Genomic DNA, 6,479 nt, shown 5'->3' with positions numbered 1-6,479 from the left:
TGATCTGCCTGCCCCTGCCTCCCAAGTGCTGAGATTAATGGCGTGGGCCACCTACCCCTGGCCAAGCAATAGGCTTTTATACTAGCCTTTGACATTCCATTTATATCTTGATAGTGCCTGTCCTGGATCTTGCTCTGTAGACCAGGCTGGCCTGGAACTCACAGAGATCCACCTGCCTCTGCCTCCCGAGTGCTGGGATTAAAGGCGTGCACCACCACCGCCTGGCTCTATTTTTGTTTTTGAAGACACTGATTACATGGAATTCATTATAAAGTCCAGACTAGGCTCAGACTCATGGCAATCCCCTTTCTTCAGCCTCTCAAATACTGGGGTTATGGGCATAAACCACCATGACTGACTGAAATTTTTTAATTTTTGCAACACATAAGTATTTCTTTGTAATTAAAAAAACCACTAAAACCAAAAAATGGCCTGGAAGATGACTCAGCAATTAAAGCACTTGCCATTCAAAAGTTTAGCTCCCTAGAAATCCACATAAAAATGCTGTATAGGTGAGTCAGCCCATCTGTAATTCCAGCCTTGGAAGGTGGAGACAGAACAAGCTGGCTAACAAAACTAGCCGTATCTGTGAGTTTTGTTTAAGAGATCCTACCTCAGTAATATAGGTGATTGATTGAGGATGACTCCTAAAATCAACTTCAGCTTCCACATGCATGTGCACCCACACACCACATGTGCAAAGTGGAAAAAGAAAAACAACAAACAACTAAATCTCTGGGTGTGGTGGCACATACTTGTAATTCAGGGGGGTTGGAACAATAGGACCCAGGTTCAGTGCCAGCCCAGTCTACGTGGTGATACTGCATCTCAAAAGAGAGAGAGAGGCAGGGAGGAAGGAACAGAAAAGGGGTAGTGAAGGAAGTCAGTTAGGGAGAAGCTTCATGGAATGAGTGGTTTCCTAGAATTACCCATTTCTAAGCCAGTTTCCAGCCACCGGAGACTAAACTGCTATTTATAGAAAGAAGTGACTCTTGATTCCTTTCTTTCAGGAGTGTGTTCCCCTAAAATTCTGTAGGACTTGAATCTACCTATGATACCATTGGCAGGGTGCCGGACTGTTCTCTTATTTCCAGACCAAGGGCCTTTGTAGCCTGGACCTCCCACATATGTGGACAGTCACAGCCGTCTTCTTTTAGGCCAACTTACTTCAAGCTTGGATTCTGCCTCAGGCTGTGCTGGCCTCATCTTCCTGTGGACCATATAGGCTGGCTGGCTATTTACTCTCCGTCTGAAGCCTCCATTGCAGCCCCTGCTGGGCTCCATTGTCTGTGCACAGAGGTATGAGAAGCTGCAGCCCCACTACCCAGAAGGCTCCTTCCAGCCCTTCCCAGACTATTGTTGCTCACCAAACCATGGAAGGAAGCTTCAAGACCAAAGGACCTGGTTTCTGGTGAACAGTGTAGTAGTTGTTATACTTTATTTTTATCTTTGTTGATGTTTTTTTAATATTTTTATTCAAAGTTGAGATCCTGTGAATTTACTGTGTTTTTCAGTTAGTGTTAATGACTGAGCCCTTCTTGAACCGTCTTACTGTAAAATGCCAAAGATGCTCTAGTCTTCAGCAGTCCTTCACTTTGTGATTCAGTGTTCCATGAGCGGGCTGGTTTATAGACTGAGTGGGAAACTCAAGACACTGCCTGTCTTTGGCAGTCGTCAGGCAAGCGTACTCTGTTTCTTAGTTTATTCCTGTGGCTTAATACTTTTTTTTTGTTGCTGCCAGACTTGGTGAGCATGACACAGTCTCAAGCACGTCCCTGGAACACACATTTTTAGCTCTTCAGATGCTCCTAGAGCTGTATGTAGCTACACAGGGGCGGATGTAGTGGGAGGTCTAGGGGTGGGCGGGCAGAGAGCCTGTTGAGTGCTCCACCCTCGCTTACTCCAGGATGGAAATGAAGCTCACAACAGCACTTAATTGCCTGACAGGCCAGCATCAATTTACATAGCATCCATATCACTGGCAAAATGGCCCTTTTACTTGGGGGCGGGGCTGGTCTTCACCTGCCAGAACCGTGTGAGCTCTGAGGGCCATTCATTCTTCTGCTCTGTTTTATCTCACACTCATGTAGCTGAGTTAGTGTTCTTATATCACTTGCCTTGATGAGAGTTATAAACTCCAGAAGTAAGAACAACACATGCCTTGTCCTTGTGTCCCCAGCACACAGGAAAGTGTTTGACTTGGTACTTACTGGGGTAGAGGCTGCATTTTTAGGCAAATAGCTTTTTAAAAACCCTGTTTTAAGCCAGGTGTGGTGATGCACGCCTTTAATCCCAGGACTAGGAGGCAGAGGCAGGTGTATCTCTGATTTCAAGGCCAGCCTGGTCTACAGATTGAGTTTCAGGACAGCCAGGGCTACACAGAGAAATTCTGTTTGTCTTGAAAATCCAAAATCAACCCCCCCACACACACACACACAAAAGCCCTGCCTTGAGACTTGAGAAAGAGATCCTTTTGCCGCCTTCCGCCTGTTGCTTCAGAAGCTCCAAAAGGCTTCTGCTCTTGACTACTTCTCTCTCAGACAATTCCTAGCAGCTCTTCCTTCACCCAGTGTGCCCAGAAAACAGTTGCCTGGATAGGTTTGTAGTTTAGGTGTTTTTTAAGTCAGAGGCCAAAACTCTTTACCATACATTTTCCAGACAGCCTAGGGCAGAGAGTCTTTCCACACTGGGACTTGGATCCATTGTCAAATACATTTCCCGAGTAAAACTTTGTTCCTTCTATAAATACTTAATTGGAGCCTAAAATATTAATGTTCTCCCACACCAAGGAGAAAAACTGCCAGAACCTTACAAGATCTGGGATGACAGTCTTTTCAGCAGCTCTCAGCAGTTGGGTAAACGACTTCTGAAGCCCCCTATTTCCATGACTCTTACCCCTGCGATATTAAGCTTCTGTGCCTCAGAGAAGTGCCACGTGGGTCTTAGATGTCCCTTTTCACAGACCTTCATCGGTCCTCCTTGAACATTAATATCTTACAATTACATCTGTGTCAGGATGCCTGTAACACCCTACCAGCTTGTTTCTGGGTGTGAACGTGAAGTACACCCACCTCACCCCAGCCAAACTGCCTGTTTCCTTCCTGTTCTCTTGATTCTTCTGGAATCTTCTCTGAGGTTGAAATGGGAAAGCCCAAAAGAAGGCCAAGGAGTTGGGGAAAGTAGGACAGGAAATCACTGTCCTGTCCCTAAGTTGGGGGATTCTGAGTGTTAAGCAGTGCAGCTTGGATGGAAAGGGGTCCTGAGTCGGAAGCCGAGGAATACCACAAAGTCACCATAAATGTTAGCCGTGCCAGGCAGTGGTGGCGCACGCCTTTAGTACCAGCACTCGGTAGGCAGAGGCAGGCTGATCTCTGTGAGTTCGAGGCCAGCCTGGTCTAAAAATCCAGGAAAGGTACCAAAACTACATGGAGAAACCCTGTCTCTAAAAATAAACAAACAAAATGTAGCAGCTTACAGCCCTGCTCCAGGGAAAGGTTTCCCCAATCCAACAACTCTGCTCCTGCAGGGGAGGGTTTCCCCAGGGAAAGTGTTCAGTTTCTTCTCTGCTCTGCTCTGCTCTATTCTGGTGAAAGAAGGTCTCACCCAAACCCCATTCAAGACATTTACTGGGAGGGAAGAATCCAGGATGACAGCCACTCTACCAAGATGGAAAAAGGCCACAGCAAACTGAACAGGCTCAAAGCTTATATGTAGAGCTTCTTAGGGGCAGAGTTTTTCCAGGGTGGAGATTTTCTGGGTGGGAATTGGTTGGATTTCAATCCCTGATCTTGGACAAGCTTAAAGATAGGTTGGATTTTGTGACCAGGGATTGGTTGGTTTTGTGTTCAGGAATTCGTAGGTTTTCCTGCTCTGGGATAGGTTGGTTTTTGTACTGTTGGTCTGACAGAGTGTATTCTTTGGCTGGTCCTTTTATTCTACACTGAGAACAAGAGATGGTAAGACAGATTTCAAGTGCCCGATGGAACTCACTCCCAGGCACAGGTACAAAGGCATGCTCATAGGAGTGCCCTGACACATGACAGGTGTCAAGTGCAGGGTCTTGAACTAGATCTCTGTAGCCAGGGGCAGCTGTGGTTGGGAGTGTGGGGAGCACTGCCATGCTGTTGGCTGAGGGTGGTGTCAGCATTTCAGCTCTGACAACAGGCTCTGCCCCTGCCTGGCCTGCCTTCCCCTGCTGTTTAACCTAAGCCTCTAGCCTCCAGCCTTTTGTTCTAGGAACATCTGCAGACTAGCTCTTGCCTGACTATCTCAGATTCCACCAGTCTACTTCTAAAGCTTTGGCTTTAACATCTTGGTGGGATGCAGCTTTAGAACCTGAAATCATAAGGGTGATAATGACCCAGCTTCTCATATGTCTTATGCTGTGATTTGGATTTGCAGTTTGCAGCCAGCAGGTTCCACTGCTCCTATTTATTCTTGAATTTGCCTTGTTTCTATTTTGATTCCGGTAATCCAAATTGCAGTTTGGTGTTTCCACGGAAACAATTCAGCGATTGTTTGGCGTGCCAAGATGAACTGCGGGGGATGGAACTGAATGACGTCAAACATTTTCAAGTTTCTCCAACATGACCAGGGCCAAGTGTCATGCACCATGAATGCCTTTGGACCCTGAAAGCCTTTAGTTTTTTATGAAATGCTGTGTTCTAGGCTCCTATATCCTCTCCAGCAAATTCCTGAAAAACAATTCCTCCTCCTCCCCACGGAGCCCAGCAGAGGACAGAGGCAGGAAGGGCTATTAAGGGCACATCAGTGAGCAAAGTAAACAGGTGAGGAGGTCTGTGTGCCAACCTGAGTAATCTAGGGCTAGCATGTCAAAGACTTGGGGCTTGCCTACTTTGCCAAACATCTGTTTCTACTAGTGAGGAAGAATAGCTCTCATTTAGATGATATTTTTACACACACAAAGCCTTGGTAAAACAAAACCAAAATGTACCTACCTGTCTGGCCAGAGTGAGCCTGAATTATCTATCCTCTCCTTGTATTAGGCCCACATTCCCAAGGGCTAATCTCCACCATAAGCAAAAACAAAAACAAACCTGTGACTTCAAAGTGTTCCATAGTCAGGGTCCTGTCCTCATTCACTGCAACCACCTCCCCTTCAAAGCCCTGCATGCAGCCACACACTGACCAGTGAATTCAACTGGGACCCTGTCTTGTGAGACAGGACAACCAGCCTGAGTATCTAGCACTCTCAGGACGGGTCCTACAGGAGTCCTGTGTGGCCCTAGAATCCATCCTTTCAGTTCTCACAAACTGTGACAGTTGGTGACAGACAGGCACCTAGTGACAAATACCCATGGTTCATTGATGGAGGTGGGGATTTAGAACAAACATCTCAGGGCTGGAGGTGAAGCTCACTGAGAAATGCTTGCCTAGTGTGTCTGAGCTTGGGGGTTGATTTGCAGACACACACACACACACACTTTGATTTCTTTGTGTAGCCCTGGTTGCCCTGGAACTCGATCTGTAGCCCAGGCTGGCCTCGAACTCAGAAATCCGCCTGCGTCTGCCTCCTGAGTGCTGGGGTTAAAGGCGTGCGCCACCGCTGTCTGGCAAAAATATAAAATATTATTTAAAACCACTGTAATCCCCTTTGATGCTTCCCTACAGTTTTGTTTTCCTTTTTTTGTTTTTTTTAAGACAGGGTTTCTCTGTGTAGCCCTGACTGTCCTGGAACTCACTCTGTAGACCAGACTGGACAAATTTAGCTTATACATTTCAAAAAAAGCTGGGAGTTGATTGCATTTTTTAAAATTTATTTATTTATTATGTATACAGTGTTCTGTATGCACGTATCCTTGCATGCCAGAAGAGGGTACCAGATCTTATTACAGATGGTTGTGAACTACCTTGTGGTTGCTGGGAATTGAACTCAGGACCTCTGAAAGAGCAGTCAGTACTCTTAACCACTGAGCCATCTCTCCAGCCTGTATTTTTTTTGGAGCTGAGGATCGAACCCAGGGCCTTGCGCTTGCTAGGCAAGTGCTCTACCACTGAGCTAAATCCCCAACCCCTCCAGCCCATACTTTAGTATTAAGTGTTTATTTATTAAAATGTTTTTCCATTTTACATACCAACCCCAGTTCCCCTTCCCTCCCTTTCTCCCACCTCCTCACCTCCCTCCCACTCTGCCCCCATCCACTCCTCAGAGTGGGTAAGGCCTCCCATGGTAGTCAACAAAGTCTGTCCAGCCCGTATTTTTAAAAAATTTATTTATATTTTATGTAAGAATGCTCTGCATGCCAGAAAAGGTCATCAGATCCTATTACCATGTGGGTGCTGGGAATTAACTCAGGATCTCTGGAAGGGCAGCCAGTGCTTTTAACCGCTGAGCCATCTCTCCAGCCCCAGTTAATTGCATTTTAAAATATTAAATTTTGGAATAACTTTAGATTCACACAAAACTTCAAATATAGTGAGCATGTATAAACCCTGCCCAGCTTTCCCAGTGTTGGTGT

Source organism: Onychomys torridus, chromosome 7, assembly GCF_903995425.1.
Source record: "Onychomys torridus chromosome 7, mOncTor1.1, whole genome shotgun sequence".
Taxonomy (NCBI): domain Eukaryota; kingdom Metazoa; phylum Chordata; class Mammalia; order Rodentia; family Cricetidae; genus Onychomys; species Onychomys torridus.
The sequence above is the reverse complement of the archived record's forward strand: the minus strand, read 5'-3'. Positions refer to the sequence as shown.